Consider the following 13284-nt stretch of genomic DNA (forward strand, 5'->3'; position numbering starts at 1 on the left):
CAGTTTCTGGCAGTGAAGTGGCAAGACGGATGGCATCAGATTCCCACTGATGTCATCAACAAGATCACAGCAATGTCTCCACCATCCAACAAGAAAGAAACACAAGCTTTCCTAAGCGCCATAAGTTTTTAGAGAATGCACATTCCTGAGTACAGTCAGATCGTGAGCCCTGTCTATCTAGTCACCCATAAGAAAAACACTTTCCACTGGAGCCTTGAACAGCAACAAGCCTTCGTCCAGATTAAGCAAAAGATCGCTCATGCAGTAGCCCTTAGCCCAGTCAGGACAGGACCAAATGTGAAGAATGTGCTCTACTCTGCAGCCGGGAACCATGGTTTGTCCTAGAGCCTGTGGCAGAAAGTGCCTGGGAAAACTCGAGGCCGACCACTAGGATTTTGGAGTCAAAGCTACAGAAGGTCTGAAGCCAACTATACCCCAACAGAGAAGGAAATTTTAGCAGCTTATAAAAGAGTCCAAGCTGCCTCAGAAGTAATAGGCACTAAAGTACAACTCCTCCTGGCACCCCAACTACCAGTACTAGGGTGGATGTTCAAACCAAAGGTTCCCTCTACCCACCATGCCACCACTACTACATGGAGTAAGTGGATTGCTCTCATAACAGCGCGCCCGTATTGGAAAGCTGAATCGCCTTGGGATTCTGGAAATAATTACAAACTAGCCAGAAGGTAAAAACTTCAGTCTCACTGATGAAGAAGAACAAAAAATGACACGTGCTAAAGAAGCTCCTCCATATAACCAACTGCCAGCGGAAGAAACACAATATGCTCTTTTTACTGATAGTTCCTGTTGCATGGTAGGAATGAATCAGAAGTGGAAAGCAGCCGTATGGAGCCCCACACGACAAGTTGCAGAAGCCACTGAAAGAAAAAGTAAATCAAGCCAACTTGCTGAACTCAAAGCTGTTCAACTGGCCTTAAACATTGCTGAAAGAAAGAAGTAGCCAAAGCTCTACCTCTACACTGATTCATGGATAGTAGCCAACGCTCTGTAGAGATGGCTGGAGAGATGGAAGAAGGCTAATTGGCAGTGTAGAAGAAAACCAATTTGGGCTGTTGAAGAGTGGAAAGACATTGCTACCAGGGTAGAGAGGCTACCTGTGAGAGTCCGCCATGTAGATGCCCATGTCCCCAAGAGTAAAGCCAATGAAGAGCACCAAAACAATTAGCAGGTAGACCAGGCTGCAAAGATAGGAGTGTCCAAAATAGACCTAGATTGAGAGCACAAAGAAGAGTTATTCCTAACTCGATAGGCCCATGATGCCTCAAGTCATCAGGGTAGAGATACCACCTATAAGTGAGCATGAGACCGAAGAGTAGATTTAACCATAGACAGTATTTCTCAGGTTATCCACGACTGTGAGACGTGTGTTGCCATCAAACAGGCCAAGAGAGTGAAGCCCCTATAGTGTAGTGAGCGGTGGTCCAAGTACAAGTATAAGGAGGCCTGGCAGATTGACTACATCACACTACCCCAGACACGCCAAGGCAAGCGCTACGTGCTCACAATAGTAGAAGCCACCACAGAGTAGTTAGAGACCTACCCTGTGACTCATGCTACTACCCGTAACACCATCCTGGGCCTTGAAAAGCAAGTCCTGTAGAGACATGGTACCCCTGAAAGGATTGAGTCAAACAACGGAACTCATTTCAAGAACAGCCTTATCAGCACCTGAGCCAGAGAACATAGCATTGAGTAAGTGTACCATATCCCCTACCATGCACCAGCTGCGAGCAAAGTAGAAAGATACAATAGGCTGCTAAAAACCACCTTAAAAGCCTTAAGTGGGGGATCTTTCAAAAATTGAGAGCAGCATCTGGCAAAGGCCACCTGGTTAGTTAATACCCGAAGCTCTACTAACCGAGTGGGCCCTGCCCAATCTGAGCCTTTGCATAGAGTAGATAGAGACAAAGTCCCAGTAGTACATGTCAGGAGTTTGTTAAGGAAGACAGTTTAGATTAATCCTGCCTTAAGTACAGACAAACCCATTCGCAGAGTTGTTTTTGCTCAAGAACCAAGTTGCACATAGTGAATAATGCAAAAAGATGGAAAAACACGATGTATACCTCAAGAAGATCTGATTGTTAAGTGACAACTATGTATAAATATCACTGTTTGCTGAATGTTACCACCATTGTCTGTGTATAGCTGTATATTAGATGTATAATGTAGGTGTTTGTAGAGTTAAAATATATATTAATTTTAGTAGTAAGCTGACGATATGGGGATAAGGGATGGAATGTCCTGGGTTGACTATATGATGCTTTTATCCCCAATCGTCTTGTTCTGTTTATACTGAATAATAAGTTTTACACCTTTAAGACTCTCTTCCAGACAGTGAAGAGGGGAGGGAAGAAGCGCGCAGTTTGTTTTCAGACTGCTCTCACTCCTCCACATTCCTGCTCCTAGACTGTGTTGTCTGCAGATGGACAGACAGCCAGACAGAGCTCCTTTTGCCCTTTTTTTTTTGCTTTTAGTTAGTTTTAGCTAGCTGAGCCAAAGAAGTTCCCTGGACTGTGATTTTTTTTTTTTCTTTTCCTTTTTGCTTAGACCTGTTCAAGCCTGCTCTGGACTGAACACCCAGAGGAGCACCGGCAGCTCCACCTGTGGCCCCCCTGGCCGGGCCTGGGCCACGGCGCTTCCAACACCAGAGACTAATCAAAAACTGAGTAAGCCCAGCTACAACCCGAGGAAGGGACTGTTCTGAGTTTGCTTTTTTTGGAGCAGTGAGAAGTTTTATTGTTTAATATTGTTTGGTTTCTATTGTTTAATAACCAAGTTTCTTTCCACTTTTTCTCCAAAGAGATATTTTCTCCCAAACCAGTCAGAGAAGAAAGAAGCAATTGAATCTGCTTTTATAGAAAAGCCCTTTGGAAGTTCTCTCCCAAACTCACCCTAAACCAAAACAAATACACTTTTAAATAATGAAATTCATACTGGTGTACTTTTATTGGACAGGATACAGGAAAAAGAAGAGCTGAGGATTATGAGGACTGCAGCTAACCAGAAAGAGAGGGCAGAATAGCAGAGGTGTGGCTGAGGTTGGTGTGGACAGGAGAGTGACAGGGGAAAGCTACTGAAACAGGAATCCTGCATGCGCTGGTGGGGAAGGTCTCAGGTGTAAGAAAGGGAATGGAAGCATCTTTCCAAAGTAGGGCTACGGCTTAACCATCCTTCTGCCTCTCTCTGCTGATCAGAAATCTGAAGTTCTCCTGGCTAACAATAGGATGGGCTGATCTACTTTCACTGCCCACAGCACATGAGCTGCTCTCTGGAGAAACTCAGCCTGCTTGTGCTGTGGATGTCCACGGAGATCTCACTGACTCTGCACCGGCTCATTTATAAACAGACAAAGGAACTTAGCCTTGGGGCCTTGGACACTTCTCCAAGACCTCCAGACAAGTTGTAATAGTCTTGTACATTCCTGGAGCTTGCAGCTCTCATTCCTTCCCTCACATGAGAAAGAGCACAAGGACTTTCAGAGGTGCTGAGTGAAGGAGACGTAGCAGCTATGAAGTGCCTGATTTTACATCCTCTAACAACCCTCTGGCTCTGCTCTGCCTCTAGAACAGCAAGAAGTGTCAGTCGGAGGCAGAACTTCACTTCCTCACCTTCAGAAGACAAACACATATTTAGAAATTTAAATTTACTTTCTTATTCATATTACTTAGTATTTCTATTGTTATCTAAAACCAGACCCATCACATTCCAGAGCTTGAAATGGAGAGATTAGGAATTGCATTCAACCCTAATATTTGCCACACCACATTTTATACATTTATTAAAGAAGGAATGTCTGTTATACTGTTTGTTGCTGGTCAGCAGAAATCTGCCTTTACAATAGAACTGGCCTCTGTTCACTAAGCAAATAAATACAATACATATAACTTAGGGGCTATTTAGAAATTAATTCAAATCAATCAAAGTGTTATCTACTCAAAGCCAAATGGTGGCAAAATGCCCAGCACAAAAGGTACACCTCTCAATTTATATCTCAAAAATTAATAAGCATTAATTTTGCATTAAGGCGCATGATACTGGCTGGCTGCACCATTTTTCTGCTGCACTTCTCTTTCACATTTCATCAAAAAGAATTGAAAAATAGCTTGGAGATTTGAATCCATCTTCATCAGATGACAGTGATGTAGCCAGTGCTTGTGCTGCCAGATAATGGGACAGACCCGTTCTGCTAGATCCTTCACTGTAATCAGGATAAATCACTTTACAAGCTTAAATAAAGGAAATAGATCTACTAACTCTGTAAGATATTTGCACAAATCGTAAATATTTATTTGACCATTGCTCTGATTTTTGGAATAAAAGAAAATCCAGATTACATTTACATAGCTTCATTTCATATATTCATATACTGATTTCCCCATTCTAAAGTAATATCTTTCATAGATGTGTGTGACTTCTGCATACACATTTAAAGATGTCTTGCATATAATTATTTCATTTTATATTCAGCCATCAACTATTGTTGCAAAGTGACATTACCGCAACTGGTAACATTTAATATTTTTATTAGTATCCTAAAACCCACCTATTTTTCCATCAGTCAGACATAGCAAGGAAAAATCCACATCCTGCCATCCACACTAAACATACTGCTCCAAATAATTTCAGTATTATTTCCAATTTTCTAAGGACAAAACACAGGACTGAGCCTATGTGGGGGGGATAGAATATAAGAAAATAAAGATAGTGCAGAAAGTAATCTCACCCATAAAGAGTTGCAGCTGGGGCAATTATCAAAGATTAGGAGCAGGACTGACTTTAACTGGCCACAGCTATAAGCCATGAGAAGAGTGTTATAAATGAGTAGGTTGATTGGGAACTGGAGTCAGAGAAGTACTTTGTGAAGAACTGGAGTTGGGTGGTCACTGTGAGGAAGAAAGAGTCTGTGCTCTGAAGACCTGCCCATGAAATCACACCAAGAAGGTGTGAAACTTTTGCAATAAGGAGACAACAACATGGAACTTTTACAATAATATCACCACAAGCCTAGAGTTACATTCATGCAAGAAGGGAAGAAACCTTTTTTGATTAGGTGTAAAGATTAGAGGGAAAATGCTGGTTACACTTGAAACTGTAAAGAAATATGAGGCTGTATTTTGATATTTATATATTGATATTTTATATATTGATATGTATTTTGAGATGTCTGTATTTTATTTTATTATAAAGATAATTTTAGGAATCTGACTACAATCCAATATGCAGAAATGAACTGCATGTCCTTTCTCTTCCATTAACTTTTCTTTTTATCCCTCAGCCAGCTTCTTTCTCTCTGTATAATGATGATAACAGAATTGTACAAGCATAAGAAATAAGGATCTGAAAATGCAGAAAATTGAGGACAATTTTGTGAAAAGCAGCCAGAATTCCAGATTTGTAATGCTGGCACTAACTAGCTCAATTTTGCATTAAACCTGTTTGGTCTTCAAAAGCATTTTAATTTCTTCAGAAATAAACCCCCAAACACCAAACTCATGAAGTTGTTACTGAGCTGACAGCAAGAGAGAATTTTGCAGAAGTTTGCTGGTTGTGCATCTGAAGAAATTATCCATTCAGGCAGGTAAATAAGGCGTTTTTGTTGTGAATGGAAGTTTCTGGAGCTGGCTGCATGAAAGCCAGTGAGTCAACAAGTTGAATAATAAAGAAAAATCACAGATAACCCTATATTACACCTTAATCACACAATTTATTATGGCAAGATAACTCTGGAAAAAGAGAGACAGCCAATGTGAAATATTAATCCTGGGGACCTGGATGACATCTAGAAGGTCCTAATGTAGATCCATGAATTTAAAGGTTGATGTGGATGTTGGCTCAGCAGCCTTTAAAGGTTTTTAGCCTTGTTAAGCTGGATTGGTTCCTGATTTCTCAATAATGTAAAACAAGGATCATTATTTCAGCTAAGTTACATTATTGCATTTGTGATGTGGTTGCATACAACACATTACTCCTCAATTATAATCTAAAAACTTACAAAGGTGTGGCAGACCTTACTCAAGACTTTTAGTGCTGAATATAATTAGTGGTGACACAGCATACAGTCCACAGTCAGTGAACTTTTGACATTTTCTTGTCTACTCTGCAGAAAAAAAATGGAATTGCTAATCAAAACAAAAACTGACCTAGGTGGGGCAGTGATTGGTTTGGGGGTGATTGTTCTCTTATTTCTTATTTAAGTGGAAATTTTGCACTTAACACCCACTCAGAAAGATCTTGCACTGGCAGTTACCCCACCAATATCTTAACTCTATTTATTTTACTGAAGTTGGCACTGATTTCTTCTCTCTAGCGACCAGGAATAGGACCTGAGGGAATGGCTGGAGCTGTGTCAGGGGAGGGTAAGGGTGGATATCAGGAAAAGGTTCTTCCCCTTGAGGGTGCTGGGGCACTGAACAGGCTCCCTAGGGAATGATCATGGCCCCAAGGCTGCCAGAGCTCCAGAAGGTGAACAGGGTGGGTTTGTTGGGGTGTCTCTTTTGAGGGAAAAACTCAAATGCATGAAATAACTACCGGACTTGGTGTTTAAATGAATTTGTATATTCTATAAATATAGACTCATAAATGGAAACAGTATCTAATAAGCAGACAGAAGGGGTTAATTGGTTGGATTCAACTTAATGTTCCTTCCCAATTTCAGACACCTGTCAGAGAAAAAAGGCTGTTAAACCTGCAGATTACAACCATGAGCATGTCAACTCAGAGAGGAGCTGAGCTGGCCTAAAAATCAACCTGGTTCCTAGACTAATGGAAAGGACCTCTAACATCATCAAATCCAACCATCAACCCAGCAACACCACCGTGTTTGTCAGTAACCATGTCCTCAAGTGCCACATCCATGTGTTTTTTGAGCATTCCAGGGATGCTGACTTTGACTCCACCATCTCCTTTGGCAGCCTGTTCCTCTTCTAGTACTTCACAAGCTGTTCCATGAAAAAAAAATTCCTATTATCTAATCTAAATCACCCCTGCTGCAAATTGAGGCCACTTCCTCTTGTCCTGCCACTTCCTACCTGGGAGAAGAGACTGATCCCCACCTGGTTACAACTTCTTTTCACAAGTATTCAGAGAGCACCAAGATTGCCCTGAGCTTCCTTTTCTCCAGACTAAAAAAGGCTACTCCCCCCTTCTCATGGGACTTGTGCTCTTTACCAGCTTCATTGTCCTTCTTTGGACATGTTCCAGCCTCTTTGGACACACTCCAGGTAGCAATTCCCAGGGTAATTCTGTCATGGACAATGCACAGGCAGATTGTGCCAGTCCTGGTTTGTGTGCTCTGTTAGCCCAGCAGGATCCTGATCACACCTGGCGTCTCTGAAAGCAGCAGGTATTTAGCCCCTGGAGCTGGACAGCCAGCAGCCCACTTCTCGTGGTATTCTGCTGCCCAAACCCACAGTCATCCTCCCTCTTTGTCCCTTGTTGCTAGAGTTATGGTGGAAATAAATTCCACAGAGACTGGGAACCATCGAGTCTCCTGCACTGTATGTTGTAAGTCTTGTCATATTTTCTCTTAGGATGAGAGTGTGCACAGAAAATTGTAAGACAAATTATGTCTTTTAAGCCATTTACATTTCAGCACCTCCCAGAAAGGCATAGAAAAAACAAGGTAGGTTGATTCACGACTGTTCCCATTTGGAAAAATCTCTTTTCTAAATTAGCAGTGAGACACAGAGTATAACTGACAATAATTAACTACCAGGAGGGGAATGGCCCAAGTGACTTCCTTGTCCTTTCAAATGAAGACTTCAAACATGACTAGATGGAAAATACAGCTCTGTGCAACAGGCTGTTGTATCTGATCCAGTGCAACTGGATGAAATTACACTGTGTGTTAGACTTGTGGTTCCACTCCAGGAGTGGAGCCATTTGTACCTTTTAGTCAACCAAAATGCTGTCTCTAATGATGGGAGGAGTTATGAGCTGTGTTCCATCCCAGGAAAAGGGCTAGACAGCTGTATAACATCTGTTTGAAAGCCTCCTTTGGAACCATAAAAAGCTGAGATTTTTTTTCATGTTGTCCAATATTAAGACTAAAATACTGTGTGGCAGAGAATCCTGATTTGTTCTTGCCTTGTTCTGAGCTACATCCCAACTCTGCCAGAGAGGACAAGTGTGCAGTAGGAATTCTCTTTCCTGTTTAAGACATCTATACCTAAAGACTTCATGCAACACAAGAATGTATAAGAGAAACCCCAACTCATAACAAGAGAAGAAATATAAACTTTGCAGAATATTACCCAGCCACTGAATGACACAAATGCAGAGAATTGACAGGAAACTTGTGTTTCACCTATCCAGTCTGGATCTGGCCTGAGTTTTGATTGTTGTTCCCATCACAAATCACAGAAAGCTGTTATAAATGCCGGTGAAAGAACTTCCCTTTGGACTTTGGAATTAATTTGTCAGTCCAGGAGTGACAGTTTTGGGCAAGATTGAGCTGTACTGGTGCTGGCTGGGAAAATGTCAACTTCCTTCCCAGTGCTTCCTAGCTGCTCTCTCGCACTTCCTGATGTTCCTGTAGCATTTTACAGTTCATGTCTAATAACTTGGAACGGAGAGATCTTAAAGAACCTTGAAATCAGGAATAATCTTAAGATGTAGCTGTGTCCAGCTAGATTTAAAGGCAGTGTGTGGACCATCAAGATAGATAGGTCTGATAGCAAATGCTTTTTGCTGTATGCAGTGATGGTCCACATGGTGTTGATCTCTGAAAAACACATCAAAAGGCTTTTCTTTCTGGAATTTTTCTGGCTCCCCATAGAATACTTTAGCCTATTATTGCATATGTACTTCAAAATATTTATATCCAGTTACACTGACAAATCAAAAGAAGTTGAAACCATTTCAAGTCACCAATGAAGTTCCTAGAGCCATTTGAAGTGCTTCTGCACCAGCAATTACAGGGTGACTCATTAGTTTTTGTAATTCATTCCTGTGCCAATTAGCCAATAAAGATAAGCAGAAAATTAATCAGGCCTCCATGGCCTGTCCTCTCTCCCTGGATTCCCAGGAATGCCCCTAGGCAACCCCACCCTGACAGACAAGGGAGAGGGCTTACCTGGCTTAGCCCCACTGCATGCACACAGCAGCATCATCATTTTCTGGACCAGTGTAGGTTAAAAACCTCATCTGATTTCCTTTTCTGCCCTCTTGTCCCCCTGCTTCCCCTTCATGTCCTCTTCATGTTCTGTGTGTTAACGCCCCAGAAGTGTCCTTATGTGCAACTGCAGGGCAGGACCTGGGGAGATAGTGGTGAGCTCAGAGGTGGCACTGACCTGCCACCCTCTGCCAGGGCAGGGCTCTGTTGGCAGCAGTGGCACACTTGTGATTAGTTTTAACTAGCTCTATCAGCTGTGCATGAGGCATGAAATGTCCATGGGCAGTGATTTGCTAAGAGAGATGTAGGGAGGTCAGGGAACTTTATCATCTGCCATGCCATAAACACAACCAAGCATTAGCTAAGCACAGGCACAGCTGCCTCAGATAGCAGTACCTGTGGAGTCAGAGACTTGAAATCAGAATTGTCAACTCATAGCTCTTGATTAGGGCTGAGATACAGGTTGATGAGGGAAGGCTTCTCTGAGAGCACTCAGGTGCTGCAGGGAAGCTCTACCAGGAAGAGAACTGCTGTTGGAAATTGGAAGTTGTACAAGGATCCAATACAGCCCATTCCAGTAAAGCAGCCTTGATTAAGTCACACACCCTGATAGCTGGGACCAGCTCAGAGTACACTAAGGCAGAGTCTTGATGTGTTGTAGGCAGCTGTACACCCATCCTGCAACTGAGTTTCATTAGAACTATACAGAAGCCCAGGATGAGGTTCCTAAATTCTCAGCATCCAGACACCTAACTTCCCAAACACTCTGAGCACTTGTGCTGCCTCCAACATTTTGCTGGCTGTCTCTATTAAATAGCCATAAACTTAGACAAGACACTTCATTTGTAACATTAAAATAAATAGGGATTTCACTGTAACACTTCAAGGGAAATTCTACTCCCAGGTGCATCAGGTGAAGTTAAATCTTTTGACTTTTAGGGACATGTGGGTTCATGAGACCTGCAGCAATGATGAACTGGAGGCATTTCAGTTCTTGGCTGCATCAGTTTTACCACTCATTCATTACCACAACACTGAAATGTTTCACAGCTTTCACAGCTTTAGGACATCTCAAAAAAAACCAAAAAAAACCCCAAACAAACAAAAAACACGAGGAACCTGATGATTGAAAGTGCTAGCTAAAACCACTCAGAACCCTGTGAATGTACACCCAAATTTTCACCTGTGCAAACAACATGGGACTTTGCTTGCATATTTCCACAATATCACAATATCTTTTTAGTACATGCTGCCTGAGAGGGGTTTGGAGGGGAACAGACTGGTCTCAGCTGAGAAATCTTCAGCTGAAGGAGATATACATGGTACTGCCTTTTATCAAGCAGAGAAGAGGATGGGGGGTCTGAATTGGAACTTGCAGGGCAGAGGCAGGAACAGAACAGTCAAAACTTTAAAGTAATTAAAAAAGAAATTTCTCACCTGACAAGGATCTAGATGGGACAAGGTAAGTCAGACATGGAGACAGAAGGAGCTGGACTGAAGCAGTGTCCAGCTACCTAGCTACATTTGTCTCAAATCATGAAGAATCCCCAAAATCCAAGTTTGGCACTGCTCCCCAGAAAGAAAATACCTGTGAAACCTGCTGGTAACGTGTGCACTCCATCAAGCTCCTCAGAGCCTGGTGCAGAGATCAATCAGGCAATAGGTACTGCAGTTCTGGTGTGTCTATACATACATGTTTACATATATATATATATTTATATATATATAAATATATATATATATATATACACACACACATACATATACATTAATAAAGAAGAAAATCAAACTTGGATGGAGGGCACGGTCTTCTTTAAACCTGTGCTCCTTTGTATAATGTATCTATAATAACGTATTTTATGGCAATGTAGTTAGCATGGTTTTAATAATAGCTTTTTCCTGCAAGGTGCCAAATATTCTCTTGTTCCTTAAGTTGTTGCAGTTCAGGATACTGTTCCTTGCAGGGATAGGCCTTATTTTCCAAGTAGAGGTAGCAGTTGGGTAGGAAAAATTTCATTTTAATTTCTCCTGGATTGTCATTACACACACTTAAAAGATAAGCTACTACAAAAAGCAACTGAAATGAGCTAAAAGAACTGTAATTTTCCTGGCTACTGTATTGCTTCTGTTTTACACCTTAGCAGTTTCTGTTGTGAATGATTAATTCAGTCCAAGTCATTAGATGAGGCAAATGCGCTGATTCAAAACATAGCAGGAATGCAGGAGGAAATGAAAGAGAATAAGCATGGTAAATATGCAAAACATTTTACAATGAGATTACTTCTGCCAGGTCAAGGCAGTAAAGTTTTACTAGCTTGTGTTATGTGCCTGTAACTGGAATGATGACTTGCAAAATCAATGTTGGAAATCTCTCTGCATATTCAGATTAATATGCATATTCAGAATAACACAGGAACACGGTTTTTTATGCCTTTGGACATAATTTGTATACCTGAAGTAACTAAAGTGAAATCTGCCGACAGAGAAAGATTTTTGAGTATTCACACCTTAAGGTATGAAGTAGTGGCTTAGGTGTTCAGCCTGGGGGCAGAAGGAAAATGTTGAGGGTTGAGCTCCTCTGGGAGATTCCCTATCTGAGCACCAGTATACAAGTGTTTCTTGTAACCCCACTGACTCCCTGGAAAGATTCCCCATCACCTCTCATCCTTAGCAATAGGGAACATCTTTCCAGAGTGTATTTTCCATGATTTTCAACCCCACCTGGCCCTGTTGGAGTGGAATTCATAGTTTACTGATGGCACAGGTCATGTTTTGCAGGTGATAAATGTTTAAGGACAACTTTACAAGTGAGAAGATCTCTTCTCTTTGAGGTTGAGAAAGGAAAGGAGTGGGGGGGTTGTGGGGAAATCAACTTTACATCGCTGGCTTTTGTGGAGATTGGATTAGAAATAAGCAAGCACAGAAGCTGGTAAGTGGTCCTTACTTCTTGTGGGCAATTCTGGCTGCTCAGGTGTTTATGGGAAGGATATGTCTATTTATTAACTTCTTACCAGGGCTCATGGGAGTACATCTGGGAATTGGCTCCTCTGACGAAACCCAAGTTGTTATTTATGATAAAAAAAGAACATTGCTAAAGCTGGAAAACTCCCCGAGCATTGCTTAATTTTAAACCATGATTTCCAAGGAGGTTTTTGAGTTGAAGATATTGAAGGGCCTTGGCTGAATATATTGGAGGAATCTTTCAATAGGAATAGTGAAGCCACTGGATTTTTGAAGAAAAGAATGTAAAAAAAGAGTAAATTAATTTGTGGCCATTGAAAGGAAAATTGAAAATACTAAACATTCTAAAATGTTTTAGTTCATAACTGAGCTATTTATTTTACAGTGATACATTCACTTTACTTAAGGTCACATTAAACAAAAGTCAAGTTTTCTGTTTGAAAAATATTAATTATAATTTCCACTGATTCAAATAAAAAAAACCAAATCCAAACATTTGAAAACAGATAATTAATGGAGAACTGGCTCTTTCCTGAAAGTGACTTTTGTATTGATAAATCTGCATGTTCTGTGGAAAGGTTTAAAAATCTTCAACCACTTATAGTCAGAAAACACACGGGATTAAAAGCAACATTTAATATTTATATAATACATCTATTTAAATATCTGTTTTCATTTTGGGATTTTTGTTGCAAATACTCTTCTTATAGAGACATATAACATCTTAAAAAATGATTGTGCCTCAAGATTCAAGCACTTTGAATCAATTTGCATTTTTGAAATTTCAAGCTGTTGTATAAAATGAAACAAACAAAAAAATCATTCACAAAAATAAGACATTGTTTCTCTAATAATAAACATTATTTTAAGATGCAGCTTTTTCTTTGGAAGGTAAGAATATTTTCCGACAAAATATAACTTATAGACTAATCATATTAAGCCTATTCTAATGTAATTGTCATTATTTTTCACAATTCCATTTTGACCATTACTTCATTTCTTTATCTGGAGAGCCAGTAAATGACAAATGGAATGCATTTTTCATGACTCAGCATTTTGATTATTTATTAAGTTAGCTCTAATATTTCAGTTGCCTTTATCAACTACCTGAAAAAAAAAAATCAATATCTGATAGGGCATTGCAGTAAAGTATATAAGCATGAGGTTTGTGCTGCTCAGTCTCAGTTTGT

Source organism: Passer domesticus, chromosome 5, assembly GCF_036417665.1.
Source record: "Passer domesticus isolate bPasDom1 chromosome 5, bPasDom1.hap1, whole genome shotgun sequence".
Lineage (NCBI taxonomy): Eukaryota > Metazoa > Chordata > Aves > Passeriformes > Passeridae > Passer > Passer domesticus.